The sequence below is a fragment of the Sus scrofa genome, chromosome 10 (genome assembly GCF_054392235.1).
Source record: "Sus scrofa isolate SSC_HxYL_T2T_F1_AM1 chromosome 10, Sscrofa_HxYL_maternal_Yorkshire_Landrace_v2.0, whole genome shotgun sequence".
Classification (NCBI taxonomy): Eukaryota; Metazoa; Chordata; class Mammalia; order Artiodactyla; family Suidae; genus Sus; species Sus scrofa.
In genome coordinates this window covers 41,890,001-41,907,500 of record NC_139392.1, presented here as the reverse complement: position 1 = coordinate 41,907,500, position 17,500 = coordinate 41,890,001, and positions in this window count along the sequence as shown.

Genomic DNA, 17,500 nt, shown 5'->3' with positions numbered 1-17,500 from the left:
GCCCGGCGCTGGATGCCAAAACCCGGCCCGGCCCGGCGTGACCCTCCCCCAACTCGGAGGGGGGAGGTACAGGCCGCATTAGGCAAAAGAGCAGCGCTTGGCCCCCACCGCGGGGGCCAGCGCACCCCTCGCGCGAGGGCGGCTCTTGCCCACACGCTGTGGCAAGTAGCACCGGCAGCTACTGCCTTGCACACTTCAGAGGGGCGGCGGCTGGGGGGTCCAGGTACCCCAAGGCCCCCCTCTCAGATCGCTAGAGAAGGCTTTCTCACCGAGGGCGCGTCGTGCCCCCCACACCATCGTTCGCCCCTTCGGGGACCCACGGGAGTGGGAACACTCCCAAAAAGTGGGAAGTCAGAAGGGGGGGGGTCTGCGGTATGGGTAAAGCACACAGCCCATGTGAGCGTCCACGGTCAGAGCCGGGAGAGCAAGAGTCTGTGCTGCCACCAGGCTTGCCTTTCAGACTTTTCCACGTGGGTGGAGGGGTGCCACGTCCGGAAAGCCAGACGGGGACCCCCCCTTCACATCTCCCGGCCCACCGCGGTCGCTCTCACGACCACATGCAGCCTTCCCGGTCAAGGGAGAAGCATGGGGCGTGCCGCTCAAGGGCCAAGGGCTGCCCTCACTGGCACACAGTGAGGGAGACCCATGACAAGGGGTCCACCTGAGCCCCTCCCGGGGAGGGGACACAAGCTTCCCCTGCCTTACCGTCTCGACCCCCTCCCCTGAGCTTTAGGAAGCTGCTCGTGGGGCACGCCACCACCACAGTGGGGACCCGAGGGGACTCACCGCTGGGAGAGGAAAACGACACCACCGCTCGGCCTCGGGCATCTGACAGGCAACCCGGAGTACTCCAGGGGCACCACAGAGGACCAGGGGAGGCACGCTCACGCACCCGCAGGGATGCGAAGCATGGCAGCGAGGGAGGCCTCCCCCCCACTTTGGGGAGGGACCGCTCGCAAGGCACACGCCAAGGCGGCAAAGCGAGAATGCCTGCTGCGTCCCAAAGGACCCAGGCCCCCCCCCCCCGACTGACACCCGAAGGCAGCAGGGCGGGAGACCAGAGGTCAGGCTGGAGGCCGCACCCCTGCCTTCCCCCACACCACCCGCAGGTGGGGGAGGAGCAGCGAGGGGCCCGCGACAGAATGAGAGGCGCGGCCCAGCTCACCATGAGCGGCCGTCCCTCATCTGGCGCGGCTTAAGCCCAAGCCCAGGAGAGCGCCACATCACCACATCGATCAGTCCTGGCAGAGCCAGGGAAGAGCCCAGAAGAGGGGAGGGAGGGCCAGCAAAGACAATCACCACGGGGGCCTGCTTCAGCTTCACCGGCACCCCCTCCTCCTCCTCCTCCTCCCCTTCCTCTCTCAGGGGAGAGACAGCGGCTGACAACCCCGGGAGGGAGAACGCCTGACACGTGGCACGGAGCCAACAGGGTGGGGTTGTCCCAGCCGAGCCGCCGGGTGCCCGCAGCAGGGAGGCACACAGGGTAGAAGACCCCACAGGGCCACGCGCCCTGCCGCCCTCGGGTCAGCCAGAGACCGGAGGAGACACCGCAGCACGGGCCAGCTGGATGCACAAGTGAGAGCCGGCGCACAGGCCCAGGCGAGCGGCCCCCACGCGGGGTGCAAAGGGCAGGGTCAGGCCTTGGACAGCAGCCGAAAGCCCAAAGCCCCCCACGTGCATCCAGAGGCCCAAGGTCTCCAGCGACAGGCGCTGAAGAGGATCGTGTCAGCATCTACCTGGTGACAGAAAAGGCGTATTTCGGCCGCGAAAAATGTCCATGCCCAGCAGCGGGGCCCACCCACAGGACGTGGGGGTATCCCCGGAACCCCCATCCGGACACTTGTCCCCCAGCCCTGCCCTAGAGTCGCCAGACCCAGCGCTCTCAGAGCCATCTGGTCGACCCGGGGAGCGTGACCGCAAGGAAGGGACAGGGACATGAAGGAGGTGGAGCCGGCCGGCCAGCCGGGGAAGCCCTTCCCGGCTTGCCCACGCGGGCAGGTATCGGTCTGTCCGGAGCTCCAGACGGGGACTTGGCTCCCCCAAAATCCAGGACACACCATCCAGCTCAGGCCGGTCCCCACCTCCCGACCGATCGACCGACCGACAGGGAAACACTCCGAGGGCGGGGGGCGGGAAATGAGAGCGTGGGAAACGAAGTCTTGTCCAACGACCGGGACCCTACATGGGCACGCCTCAGGCCCAGGTGCACCCTTCCCGGCCACACCCGGGAGCAGGGGGCCGGCGGGGTACCGTCCACCGTCTCCGGATCCATCAGGACTTGGAAAAAAAAATGTTTCCACGGAGGCGCCTCCGACGAACGGACCCCGCGAAGGAAGGCGCCGGGGCCCGAGCCACCCTTTCCGCTCCACCCCTCACGTCTTGTGCCGGTCTAGACCTCGTGAGTACGACTCCGCACGGGCCGGCGGTAGCCATCAGTCGGGGGGCAGGCGGGGAGGGGCCCATGCCGGCATGACGACCGGGAAACAAGCGTGCCGGCCACCGAGCCTGTCGCGCCCTCCAACGCCCTCAGCGCACAACCCGGGCCGCTCCTCACTTCGGGGATGAGAGGCTGGAGGGACCGCAGGCGGGAGTCATTCACGCTCCAAAGGGCGACCCGGGACAAGGCCAGGCCACCCGAGCACAGGCAGTCCCGGGCGCCGCACACCCTCTCCCCTCGCTAGGGAGGCGGCCCGGCCCAGGCCTGGTCGGTCCCCGGGGCCGGAGCGGCAAGAGCGGATGCTGGTCGACCCGGCCAGGCGGCCCCAGAGCCTGCCTGGGGAGCGCGGTGACAGTCACTCCCTCACAGGCCTGCAGGCCCAATCTCCGGTGAGAGAGGGACACTCCCAGGCCTCTGAGCCACCGGAGCTGTCGCCGCCAGTGTCGCCAGCCTCCCGGAACTCTGACTCAGGCCGGATGGCTGAGTCACATCCCTCGCGAAGGTCCCCAAAGCTGCAGAGGGAAGGGACGATATAAAAGCGGACACTAGATGGCACGCGACAACCGCCACCAACGTCACCGGGACAGATCCGGAAGGCCGGCCGGCCGGCGGCGACACAACGACACAGCGCCGGCCACCCAAATGCCCGAGCTCTTCCCGGGGCCGAGGCGCCAGGCGTCCTGCACGACCGCGAAGCTTGCCTCGCGGAGCTGCCTCCTGGCAAGGCACTGCGTGGCGTGATGGCAGCAGATGGAAAGAGGGGGGCGGCGGCGGCGGCGGCGGCGGCGGCGGCGGCGGCGGCGGCGGGGAAGGAGCTGGGAAGAGGTTCTCGCTGTTGCCTAGAAGGAGCCGCGCTCGCTCCCCCAAGCATGTCCCTTCCTGGGCTTGGGAATTCCAGAGAGAAGCCGGCGCGGTGAGGGTGGCACTAGCGAGAGAGATCTCAGGTTCCCCTCCACCTTCTCTTCTCTCCCCCACCCCCACCCCACCTCCCTGCACGGAGCTGGAGGAGGGAGGGAGAGAGGGAGGGTGGGAGGGTAGGCGGGGACTGGCAAAAACGAAACCGGGCAAGCTCTCGGAGAACGACAACGCAGGAGTCGGTTTACCTGCCACCCTTACCGACGGAGACGGTCTGTCAAAAGCAGACAAGCAAAGCCCAGAAGCTTAGGAAGGGAGAGAAGGATACAGTCGATCCTAGGAAAGTGGAAATGAAAATCTCTCTCTGCATAGACTGAGACAAAGTCCAAAGAGAACAAATGGCTGCCTGGGGCAAATGCTCTGGTGGTCAGGTCATAGAAACATGGATTTCAGCATGACTGACCAACCACAATGGAGGGAAAGTACAACGCAACACTATGAGTGTGTGTGTGTGTTGGGGGGGGGGGGTGAACTGAAATCTCATCCAAAACAAAACAAAACAAAACAAAAAAAGGAAAACAACCCCCCCCCAAAAAAAACCCAAAAAACAACAACAGAAGAAGAAGAAGAAGAAGGAAGCCCACGACCAACAGGGTCAAGGCTCCTGCTTTCTCAACGCGGTGGCTCTGGTTGCCCCTGTGTGGTGCAGGTTCCATCTCTGCCTCAGGAAAAACTTCCACTTGCTGCCCGTGGGTGTGGCCAAAAAGTAAAACATAAAGCTGAAACGGGAGGGAGAGGGGGTGGAGAAAACCCGAAACAAACAATAAACTTTGCAAGTCTCAGGATTGCCATCCTGGGGTAGTGGAAACAAATCCGACCAGGAACCATGAGGTTGCAGGTTTGATCCCTGGCTCACTTGTTGGGTTAAGGATCTGGCATTGCCGTGAGCTGTGGTGTCCGTCACAGACGCGGCTCGGATCCCGCGTGGCTGTGCCTGTGGTGTAGGCCGGCAGGTAAGGCTCCGAATTGACCCCTAGCCTGGGAACCTCCATGTGCTGCGGGTGTGGCTCCCCCCCAAAAAAAACCAGAAAGAGAGAGAGAGAGAGAGAGAGAGAGAGAAAGAAAGAAAGAAAGAAAGAAAGAAAGAAAGAAAGAAAGAAAGAAAGAAAGAAAGAAAGAGAAAGAAAGAAAGGAAGGAAAGAGAAAGATAGAGAGAGAGAAAGAAAGAAAGAAAGAAAGAAAGAAAGAAAGAAAGAAAGAAAGAAAGAAAGAAAGAAAGAAAGAAAAAGAAAGGAGAAAGAAAGGAAGAAAGGAAGGAAGGAAAGAGAAAGAAAGAAAGAAAAGAAAAAGAAAGAGAGAGAGAGAAAAGAAAGAAAGGAAGAAAGGAAGGAAGGAAAGAAAAAGAAGGAAAAAGAAATCCATCTTGGAGTTCCCGCTGTGCCTAGGTCACAGCTGAGCCTCAAGTTCGATCCCTGGCACAGGAAAGGCAGTGCAGCAGGAAAAAAAAAAAAAAAAAAAAAAAAGAACAACTCCATCTTGCTGGTTGGGCAGGGGAGATGCAATTGCCGGATGACATTCCACAACTCTGCCAAACTGGCAAAACCACGACGCACTTAGTACAGGAGTCATTGAAGACATGGATGTGAAAGCATCTTCTTGCTATCGATTCATTTCCCACAATCCCAGGAAGAGCCATTGGAACAGGGCTCCCATTCCTGGCACGATATCTTTTCTAGGTGTGGGTGGATGCATCTTTTCTCATGGTTGTTTTCCTTTTGACCAAACTTAACTTCAGCCTCCACCATGTCATCTTTTGGGCTCTCAAGCCTGCCATGAGAATATGGTCACCAAAGTCCTCGCCCAGAGGCACCTTTGCCCAGCACCAGTGCCGCCGTCTCCCCCCACCTCCTCCTCCTCCTCCTCCTCCTCCAACCCCCGCCAAGCACCCCACCCCCCACCCCGCTTTGTATTGTTCAGCTGTCTTGCACTGGTCTCTCACACGGTGGCGGTGTGGTCCTACGCATGTCTCCCAACCACATTCAAGTGGACTTCCGGGATCATCATTTTCTGTTTCCTAACTGCACTTTCGTCGTTCTTAGGAGGTTTGCTTCCCTCCCCGCCTCCCCCCCACCCCCCGCGCGCGCGCGCGCGCCCACGCTTGGTGTTGAATCGGAGCTGCATCTGCTAGCCTGAGCCACAGCCACAGCAACGGCGGGATCCGAGCCACATCTGAGACCTTATGCCACAGCTCGCGGAAAAATGCCAGATCCTTAAACCCCTGAGCGAGGCCAGGGATCAAACCTGCCACCTCGTGATTCCTAGTCCGATTCGTTTCTGCCCCGCCATGACAGGAATTCCTTCCTGTGTTCTTTTGGGTCATGGTTGTTTCCAGCTCCACAGAATTCCTCCCCGTGCTCATGTGACATCTGGGATGTGGCGGGGGGCGGGCCGCAAGGTTTTGTTCCCCTACAGTCATGCCTTGAAAAAAGTCTTGTACAACGTTTCACAGTCCAGATCCAGAAGCTGAATCCGCAGCCGGTTCCATCTCATGAAACCGATCTCCCAGCCCAGGAAAACCAAAGGTCGTGGTTGGAGCCCGTGATAAACCCCAGGTCTGAGTCCCGAGCACTGCTGCTCAGGGAAGATTTCGAGGTGTCAGGGTCCAAGGATCCTCCTGGGCACTTGGAAATGTCTCCGATGTGTGCAGGCAGGCATGAGGATGAGAAGGGGCTAAAGAGGGGCAGAGGGTGGTGATCTCTTGTCGGTGGATGTCAAGGGTTGGCGCTTCCTTTTGTGGATCTCCCGGAAAAGTCAAATGTGGGAGAAAAACTGGACCCGTGAGTTCGAGGAGAGGGATGGCCAGAGAAAACCAGAAGAATTCCATCTGCCGACCATTGGGTAGGTAGGAGGGCAAAAACCGAAACCTCAAGCATGAGATGAACAGAACCACATGCTTCTAGCCATCCATAAACCCCGTAAGATAAGATCGTTTCTGCTGAGATACCCTCTCCCTCCCCCCACCCACCCAGGGCGAAGGATCCCTGGGTGGTGGCAGAGGGGTGGGCATGGAACTTCCACAGGCCCTGGGGACACACCCCACCCCACCCCCAAGAAACCCCTAGAAGCTTGGAATTCTGATGTCTGTGGTGTGATGACCATAAACACTGGCTTTTGTGCCATGTCTGCTAGAAGATATGGTTTCCATGACAAATAAAGTGATTTTTAGCAAGTTTTTCTCCACTTGAGATGTATTGAAAATACGTCTTCATTCAGGGGGAGGTAGGTGTAGGTGACAGACGTGGCCACTCAGCTCAGATCGGGTGATCTGGCAGGGCATAGCTCTGGCTGAGGTGCAGGCCAGCAGCTACAGCTCCGATTCTTCAACCCCTAGCCCAGGGAACTTCCATATCCCGAGGGTGCACTCCTAAAAAACAAAAAACAAAATGAACAACACACAAAGAGGGAGCATCTCATCGATGGCAGACCAAATTCCAATGTATATGTATATGTGTACATAGGTATGTACGTATGGATGTGTGTGTGTATGTGTATATTATCGAGAGAGAGAGAGAGAGAGAGAGAGAGAGAGAGAGGATTTTTTAGAGCCATAACTGTGGCATACGGAAGTTCCCAAACCAGGGGTCGAACCGGCATACATGGATACTAGTCGGGTTTGTTACCACTGAGCCACAACAGGAACTCCCCACATTCCAATATTTAATGAGAAAATACATTTTTGATGCTTTAGGCAACCCTGCAAACACCCTTATTTAAGTGACTGGACTTAACAAAAAGGAATCCCTAGCACCTAGTAACAGAGCAAAGATAAAGAAGCACAAGGCAGGAATTCCCGTTGTGGCTCGGTGGAAACGAACCCGACTAGCATTGACCCCTAACCTGGGAACCTACAAAATGGCACATGTGAAGCCCTAAAAGAAGACTACACACACACACACACACACACACACACACACACACACACACACACACACACACACACACACACACGGCACAGACAGATGCGAAAGGAAAAGAAAAGGAAGGAAAAAAGAAAAGGGAAGAAAGAGAGAAATGAACAGGCAGAACAAGCCATTGTGAATGATCTCTAGGGACAGGTATTTTTCTCCAAGCATAATTTTATTTTTCCCCAAGTGATACCAGACCTCTCTCTCTCTCTCTCTCACACACACACACACACACACACACACACACACACACACTCTCCCTCTCTCTCTCTCTTTGAAAAAATTTATGTATTTAGTGGAGTTCCCATTGTGACTCAGCAGGTAGGAATCTGAGTAGCATCCATGAGAGTGCTGGTTTGATCCCTGGCCTCGCTCAGTGGGTGAAAGATCTGGCATTGCCCTGAACTGTGGTGTAGGTTGCAGACACAGATCGGACCTGGTGTTGCTGTGTCTGTGGTGTAGGCCAGTGGCTCAAGCTCTGATTCCCTAGCCTGGGAACCTCCGTGTGCCGTGAGTGCCACCCGAAGAAAGCAAGGGGAAAAAAAAAAAAAAAAGAAACATAAAAACCTGGATTGGGGAGATCCCATTGTGGCTCATTGGTAACAAAGCTGAGGAGCACCCACGAGGATGCAGATTCGATCCTGGGGTGGGGGGGGGGGGTGCTGGTGCTGGTGGTGCTGAGGTGTGTGCGTGTGGGGTGATAAATAGGTTACCTCTGGCTTCTGGGGGGTGAGAGTCAGCATGCTTTTCCTGCACCTGCTGCTCCTGGGCAATTATTTAGTTTTGGTTTCTTGTTCCTTTGTTTTTGTGGTCCTGCATTGTGGTGAGTACTGGTGTAAGTGGCAGGTTCCTATTTGATCCGACATTTCTTTGGCTCTGGTGTCGGTTGACAGCCATGGTCATGACTGGTGGTGGTTGTTAAGTCTCCAGGAGTTCCACGCAACATTCTGATTGTCTTTCTTCCTTGGGCTTTGGCTGCAGCCTCCCCCCCCCCCCTCCCCCCATCATATGGAGGTTCCCGGGCTAGGGGCCGAATCAGACCTACAACTGCTGGGGTGTATGCCACAGTCACAAGCACCATCAGATCCAAGCTGCGTCTGCAACCTACACCGCAGCGCAAGGTGATGCCACCAGATCCTAAACCCACTGTGGAAGGCCTGGGATCGAACCTGCAACCTCATGGTTCCTGGTTGGATTCCTTTCCACTATTCCACGACGGGAACTCCTGGGCTTTGGCTTTTGACAGGTGGAGGGACACAGCTTTCTGAAACGGTGGGGCCAGGGCAAGGCATAGAAACATAAGATGGATGTGAGCCTGCGCCTATTCTTTTCTCGTGTGCTGGGAAGATAAGGTGGCTCTTGCCAGCTGGGATTTCATTTCCCCACAAACGATCAGGCTCTTAAGGTATCAGGCAGGGAAGAGGGAGAGTCAGAGTTCCCATTGTGGCTCAGTGGTTAATGAATCTGACTAGGAACCATGAGGTTGCAGGTTCCATCCCTGGCCTTGCTCAGTGGGTTAAGGATCCAGCATTGCCGTGAGCTGTGGTGCAGGTTGCAGACGTGGCTCAGATCCCGCGTTGCTGTGGGTCTGGTGCAGGCCAGCGGCTACAGCTCCGATTGGACCCCTGGCAGGGGAACTTCCATATGCCGCAGGAGCGGCCCTAGAAAAGGCAAAAAGCCGAAGGAAGGGGGGGGGGGGGGGACAGAAGAAGAGTGAGAATCAGGGTCGGAAGAACATGGGGAAATCGGTGCTAGGTGCCTGGGTGTGTGAGTTCACACGGAATGCTAGCCCAGACCCCTGGCCAGCCACATTTGGGGTATCTATCAACTTGACTCTCCACTCTCCAGCTCACCTGGGTGGTGCTGCCCTGCCCTGCCCTGCTCATGTAAGACCTGGCTCCTCCAGGGATGGCTTTGCACCAGAGGGAGACGGGGCAAAGTCACTGAGCTTAAGGTAATTTCTCCAAGAGAGACTCTGGGAGAAGGAGACCAGCTGGATTTCTGTGTGTTCATTTTTCTTCCTGTCTGCTTGTTTGGTGCAGGCCAGTCCATGTGCCGAGACATTCAGAAACTCTGTACTAGCTGAGACTCAGACCTTGTTCCGAAATAAGCAAAGGGACTTTGAGCTGGGATCACTCCCTGACAAGTAGCTAGCAAAGAAGTTTCCCTTAGCTCTCAGGCCCCATCCCTGCCCTCAGGCGGGTGGGTGTGGGGAGGGGGTGGGGGGGGAGGGGAGGGGCTCGTTCAGGCAGGCAGGCAAGCAGGCAGGCAGGCAGGCAGGCAGGCAGGCAGGCAGGCATGCAGGCAGGCGCTGGTTCATTAGTCCCGCACCCCCCCACTCCCGGCCCCAGCTGCCCGCCCCACCCCCCACCCCCGGCCGCCATCCCTGCTGCGCCGCCTCTCGCTTCCCAAATCGCCTGGACTCACGCCCGGGAAGGGGGGGAGGGGAGATCAGGAAGATCCAGGCCTCAGGGCCTGGGTTCAATCACTTCATTCAAATGCAGAAACTCTCCAGTCAAGTCAGAGGTGGTGACTTTTCCTGGAGCTTCTCTTTAGGGAAAGTGTTTTTTTTCCCCCCTTTCCCCAATTTCCCTACCCTCAGGCTGCCCCTCGCAGACTGCATGGAGGGGGGTGGGGGAGGATGTGTGCACGAAACTCGCCTCGTGTCAGGCCAAAGGAGCCCCCGCCATTTCCCAACCCGGGAAACCCCGCAAAACTTCTGGAGCATGTTGGCCTTGGTGTGGGAATGGACATCTTCACTTGCCATCTTCCTTTGCACGAGGAGGAGATTTTCATCTCCTGCTGTCTGGGGGCCAGAAAGGAGGGCCAGAGTGTCCCTTTTGTGTGGGCCGGTCCTTAAGTCATTTTACCTCACAGGAATCACCCACATAGGGCATGGAGACACGTTTGGGGTCCGCCTCCTCCGAGACGTCCCGGGAAACTTCACGTGTGAAAAACTGTGCTGGGGAGGTCCCATCGTGGTGCAGAAGTGGAAATAAATGCAACTAGGAACCATGAGGTGGCAGGTTCCATGCTCAGCCTCGCTCACTGGGTTACGAATCCCACGTTGCCATGAGCTGTGGGTAGAGGAGAGTGAGAAGGAGAGGGAGGGAGAGGGAGGGAGAGATCCTCCATTTCATGGAACTGGTTTCCTTGTTTTGAGATGACGTCGCTTTGGTGAAACAGTTGTCAGATGGCCTCTCAAAAGGCGGTGATGTGGATGGGCTCCCCGAACCAGGCCCACAGAAACCAAAGGAACGAAGGGGTTAATCCTTGGAGCCAGAGTTCCCTCCTCTGAAACTGAAACCAAGCTCAAGCCCCGGAGTGCTGGTGTGTTGGAGCCAGAGACATTGTTACAGCTAAAAGCTACTTTGAAATAGTCTCCGTTAGGTTATGGCTTGCCTTGGCCCACGAACTTATGACTAATGACTACTGTCGAGTCAGAGTTGTAGTGAACCTGGTGTTTTCTCTACCCTTGAAACACTCCCTAAGGATTGCGACCCCCCCCCACCCCCCGCCCCACGCCCGCCCCGTGGATGAGCAATCTTCACTCCAGAGAGAAGGTCAAAATGCCATAACCCCAAAGACACTGGAAACATTCCATGGACCACCTGACTCCAGCCTTGATGACTTTGAAATGGTCTATCCTAATCTCCTATCCAGGGAGAAGAATGCAAGCACCCTGATGCTTCTAGACAGCTCCGCCACCCCCATGCCTACCATTAAGCTAAACCTATAGAACCCCTTGCTATCCCCTCTCAAGGGAGGACACAGTTTTGAGGTCCTTAGCCTGCTGTGGCCTCCTTAGCCTGGCAAAGCAATAAAGCTGTTCTTTATGCTTCACCCCAAAACTCTGTCTCTGAGACTTAATTGGAGCTGGAGTACCAAGGCCGGTTTGGGCTGCCAACCTTTCCTGGAACTTTCAAACTGTTACATATGAAGAACGGAGCCGGTGACTCTGTGTGTGTGTGCGTGTGCGTGTGAGAGAGACACAGAGAGACAGACAGAGACAGTGAGTGAGACAGAGGGAAGAGAGAGGGAGAGGGGAAAGTCCCTTCAGTCTTTTGTTTTGTCGGTTTGTTTGTTTGTTTGTTTGTTTTGTCTTTTTGCCATTTCTTGGGCCGCTCCCATGGCATATGGAGGTTCCCAGGCTAGGGGTCGAATCGGAGCCATAGCTGCCAGCCTACGCCAGAGCCACAGCAACGTGGGATCCGAGCCGTGTCTGCGACCGACACCACAGCTCACGGCAACGCTGGATCCTTAACCCACTGAGTGAGGGCAGGGATCGAACCCGCAACCTCACGGTTCCTAGTCGGATTCGTTAACCACGGAGCCATGACGGGAACGCCCCTTCAGTCTTTTGAAAGGCCCCTCTGAGAATGCCGTCAGGTGTTGGGGCCAACTTTCCGAGGGGCTCTTAGAGAAATGAACACAGGGTGATGGTTTCACTCTCAGAGACACTCTCAGAGACCATTTCTCTGATGTGTTCATCGAGGGACTCCACTAGCTTCCGTTTTCAGGGCCTCGGGACAAGCGATACGTGTTCTCATCCACAAGGATGCCAGGTCCAAAGGGTGGGAGAAAATGGGAAACGCTCATGAAGAGAGTTGTAGCCAGAGATGGAAGGCAACTGGAAAAACTTCAGGATCCAGTCCAGTTTTCCAGCCACTGAGTTTCTGACTTCTGGAAGGATTTGGGTAGGGAGGAAAAGGTCAAGGATTCTCCATCCCTCTGACAGAGGTATAAGTTACAAAGTAGATGTACATCTTTTGAGAAAGAAACGAACAAACAAAGAAACAAACAAACAAACAATTTTTGTCCCTTTGTCTTTATCAGGAAAAGTGAAAGATGGAGAGAGGGAGGGAGGGTGGGTTGGATGGATGGATTTGGGGGGCGGGGAGAAGATTCTTAGATCCTAATGACCCAATGCTTTCTCTAGTCCTGGGCCTTTAGGTAGGTGATATATCTATATCTATATCTGTATATCTATATCTATCTGTATACACACACACACAGACACACACAGACACACGCACACACACACACACACACACACACACACACACAGACACACACACACACACACAGACACACACACGTAGTTATTTTCTGTTTCTAGGGCTGCACCCATGGCACATGGAGGTTCCCAGGCTAGGGGTCCAATCGGAGCCGTAGCCACCGGCCTACACCAGAGCCAGCACAACGCGGGATCCGAGCCCTGTCTGCGACCTACACCAGAGCTCACGGCAACACCCGATCCTGAACCCAACGAGCGAGGCCAGGGATCGAACCCGCACCCTCAGGCCTCCTAGTCGGATTCGTCCAGCCATGACGGGAACTCCTACATATGTATATAGTATGCATATAGTATATCTTTTTTTAACGCCCACGCCCCAGCCCTATGGAAGTTCCCAGACTCACGGTCGAATCAGAACTGTAGCTGCGGGCCTACCCCACCGCCACAGCAACACGGGATCCTTAACCCACCAAGCGAGGCCAGGGGAGGGATCGAACCCACATCCTCACGGATCCTAGTCGGGTTCATTACCGCTGAGCCCTGATGGGAACTGCAGGGGACATCTTCTTTTTTTTTTTTTTTTTTTTTTTTAAGATGTAAGTTTGTTGTGGTTGTTGGTTGTTGTTGTTGCTTTAGCTCGGCGTACAGTGGGCTTGCTTACAATGTTGTGTTCGTTTCAGGTGTACAGTCAAGGGGATTCAGTGATCCATCTACATCCATCTATCCCTCCGTTCTTTCTTTTTCAGCGTCTTTTCCCCTCTAGGTGATTCCAGAATATTGGGCCATTCCTTCCTTGTTGGTGGGAACACCAGCGTGAAAAAAAACCATCACGGGGGAGTTCCTGTCGTGGCACCATGGAAGCGCATCCGACGAGGAACCTTTGCAGGGAAGGGTGTGGGTTCGATCCCTGGCCTCGCTCAGGGGGGCGGTAAGGATCCGGCAGGCAGTGCCGTGAGCTGTGGTGTCGGTCGCAGACGCGGCTCGGATCCCACATGGCTGTGCCTGTGGCGTAGGCCAGCAGCCGTAGCTCCGATTCAACCCCTCGCTTGGGAACTTCCATATGCCACGAGGGCAGCCCTAAAAAGCAGAGGGGGAAAAAGAAATCATGAGGGCGGGGGAGAGGGATCCATGAGGAGGATGGGATGAACATATACACACACGAGTCTCTATCCAATAGATGACGAACAGGGACCCCTACGCCACCTTCTGGAATCCAAACGCCAAAACCACAAAGCAGAGTTCCCGCCATGGCGCAGTGGAAATGAATCCGACCAGGAACCATGAGGTTGCAGGTTCGATCCCTGTCCACCTCGCTCAGTGGGTAAAGGATCCAGTGTTGCCGTGAGCTGTGGTGTTGGTCCCAGACGCGGCTCGGACCTGGCATTCCTGTTTCTGTGGTGTAGGAGGCCAGCAGCTAAAGCCTCCGATTCGATCCGTCATCTGGGAACCTCCATATGCCGTGGGTGTGGCCCTCAAAACACACACACACACACACACACACGCACACGCACACGCACACGCACGCGCACGCACGCACGCACACGCGCACGCACGCACACACACTCTGGAACCCCCTAAATGGGAGAAAACCGGACACAGTAGTTTTTTAGGGGTCCAGTCTCTGTGACAGGTGAGGATATCAGGCTTGCATCGAGGGAGGGAAGGCTTCACCCCACGCAGAAAACACACCCACCTACCCACCGACCCACCTTCCTTCCTTCCTTCCTTCCTTCATGAGAGAACAGTTGGATGACCCATCCTAAGTGTCGGTTGAATGAAGTCTAGTTACCAGGGTTCAGAGTGGGGGAGGGAGAGGGGTAGGAAGTCTGAAGCCTCTGGCGACTCTCCGAAATGTTCTCCCCCCAGGGTGACAGAGCCGGCAGGTCAGGCACTGCCTTCTCTAGAAACCTTCCTGCCCATGTCCAAGGGGGTGTGGGGGGTTGGGGGTGTGGGGCAGGGAGTGGGTCAGGGAGCCTGGAGAAACACAGACCACCAAGCGGCCATTCTCCCGTCGCCCCGACTGTTTGTTGAATGAACATAATGGACGTGATCCAAGTCTGCCACGCCGCCGCCGCCGCCGCCGCCGCCGCCGCCACCACCACTTTCTCCATCATCTCCCCCACCCTCTTGCCTGCAGCCATCTTTGAAAAGGCTGCTGTTGTCGCTGCCTTTGCATGAAAGTGAGTGAGGACCCCTCCCTAATACGGAGTGTTTCAGTCCCTGGTGTCTCTGACAGCTCGCTCATGTATTGGTTGTGAACCATCTTGCCTTGAGGATTTGGAGGATTCGTGAACATTGCAGGAGCCATGGGAGCAGTGAAGTCCTTATCGCCAACCCGACACCCCCCCCCCCCAAATTTCGTGGCAGGGAGCACACTTTTCTTTCACCCAAGAGATTTATTTCCTGCTTTCCGAAGAGAGAAGGAAAGGAGGGTCAGAATGGTCCTCTGGTGTCTGGTGTCCTGTCCCTTTCATTGCACACACTCCTAGTGCCACTGCGGGAGGCACGTTCGGGGCGCGGGGTGGGGTGGGGGGGGACCTGCTGCACGCACCCGCCCCTCACTTTCAAATGCGAAACTCAAGGAGGATGTGAATGTCCTTCACGCCACCGATCAGGTGAACGGGATGGCTTTCTAGGGAAATCCTGGTGTTTCCTTTCACTGCCATGACGAACACCCAGAAACAACCCTGTAAGTTCATACAACTTTGTCAGTCAACTGTATTCCAATAAAATGAAAAAGCAAGACACAGACACACCCAGACACACACACCCACACGCACACACACACGCGCGCACACACACGCACCCCAACCCAGAACCAAACACCCTCTCCTGAAATGGGGGGGGCGGGCCCACCGGAGAATGAGCAAGAGAATTCCAGAGTCGGTAGGAAAGTGTCATCTGCAGCGGTGTGAGAAACCCCAAGCTCTTTTCTTCCTGTCAAGGTGAATAAACTTTGTTAATGGGAGTGGGTGCCCTCAGTGTGCCCTCCGAGAGGAAAGGCAGGGAGCATTTTCTCCCTGAAGAGCTTAGTGCTGTCATAGCACTGACGGACAGGATGAACGATCGGTGAGAGGTGGCAGCAGCAGTGGTGGCCGCCTGCACTGCCTGGGCGGATTGGAAACATAGACGAGCCACCAAGACTGCGTGTGACACCCCCGTGCCGCCCCCCCCCCCCCCCCCCCCGTCTGTACAGTGACAAGAGTCCTTTGGGGGAAAAGGGGGGGTGGGTGCTCTTCCAGTGTGTCTGTCTGCATTCATCAGGTGTGGGAGAGAAGACAGATGTTTGTTTCCACTATCGTTCGGAGGACTTGCCCAAGAGTACCACGTGCCCCCAAAAGATAGCACCGGAAGAGAGATGCACGAGGTTTCTGAATGCATGCCGTGGGTGCTCCAGGCTGCCTCCAGGCCGCCCCCTCGCCCTCCCCCTCGCCCTCCCCCTCCCCCTTGCCAGAGGCAGACGTTCCTTGAAACAGCTGGCTTTGAACTTGGGCTTCTAGAGGAAGGTTTTTCTCCTGCTTTCAAGACGGGAAGAAGAGGGTGTCCGTCTCACATCCGTCCTTTCCGGGGGGGGGGGGGGGACCCGCTTTGGTGTGCTTGTGAGGGAGAGAGACAGAGACAGACAGGGAGGGACGGAGGATAGGCAGACAGTGAGAGGCAGAATCAGAGGGAGAAAGAGGAGGAGGGGAGAGAGACAGAGAAAGTGAAACAGAGCTAGGTATAGAGGACGCTGTGGCTGGGTCGTATTCTGCGTGTTCTCAGTGAAGTCGTCCTAAGGCCTCTGGAGGTCCAGATCACTGCTTGGGGCCGGAAGTCTGTCTGCCCTTCCCTACCCATCTGAAGAGCTGTGGTTTGGGCTTTCCAGCCGGGAACCCCTCTTTCTGCCTCTTTGTCCAACACACAAGGTTCGTGGGACCCAGAAATCCCATTCTGAGAGCACCCTAGGAACAGTCCTTTCCATACGGCGCAGGAGGCCCCTGTGCCAAGAGATCCAAAGTCTGGAGCCTCTGTTCTCCCCCCCCCCCCCTTCCCTCCACGGACAAAATCTTGCCTTGTATTCCTTTTTTTCTCAGGGACTCTGAAGGACATGTATCATTGTACAACCATGGGGAAGACGCTTCCATTCCCTCTGGAATGATGGATGTGGTCGCATGTCTCAAGGAGGCTCCAATTCTTTGAGCAGGACTCCCGATGGTGCCATCCCATCGTCCCTCCCCTCCCCTCCCCTCCCCTCCCCTCCGGCTCGCTCGGTCGGTCACGGTTCCCCTCCTTTTTCCTCCCCTCCAGGTTATCTTCAGGTCTGCCACCCACTTGTAACTCCTCCCCCACTTGGAAGTGGCCTCTTCCGGCCCCGAACTTGGTCGTCCCAGGCCCACCCCGGGAGCCATCTGGCGGACCTTTTCGGAGACTATAAAAAGCAGCTTACGGCAGGGGGCGTCGCAGGACCAACGAACGCATCGGGATGGATCGCTGTGTGGCGACATGGATTCTCCAGGCAGGGCAGGCATAAGGCCTGGACTCTTTCCTCCTGGAGCCCGTTTCTTCATCCGTGGCCTTGAAGACGAACCACGCCGACCACGGACCGTGGACCTTGGCCTTCACCTTTCATTTCCGAACGGCAGCCAGGGCATCCATTGTCACCACCGCGGAAAAGGTGTCCACAAAAAGGACAGGTGAGCGCCTCCATGGCATGCAGTGTCATCCCCTCCCGCCACCCCCACCCCGGCTTTAAAGGGTCCTCTTTCAAGTAATCACGTTGCCACAGCTGGGACTTGGATCGGATCCCTGGCTCCGGAACCCCATATGACCTGGGGCCGGCCAATGCATCCCTCCATAGCGTCCTAAATCCGTGCATCGTTGATTCAGGACTTTCCCTCGTGGCACAGAGGAAACGAATCTGACTAGGGACCATGAGGTTGCGGGCTCCATCCTTCGCCTCACGCAGGGGGTTGAGACGAGGCTCAGATCCGGCACGGCTGCGGCTCGGGCGTAGGCCAGCAGCCGTAACACCAGTTCGACCCCTAGCCTGGGAAGCTCCATAGACCGTGGGTGCGGCCATCCGAAGACCAACAAGAACCTCCTCACCGTCCTAATACAGGGACAGCAACGTTGTCGCGGCAAGGGCGGCGGGGCGGCGCGGGCCAAATAAAATGCTATGCACCCAAGTGCTGGGACGTGTTTGATTTCAATAGAGAAGAAGGAAATCACTAGGCCAGAGGGGAAGCT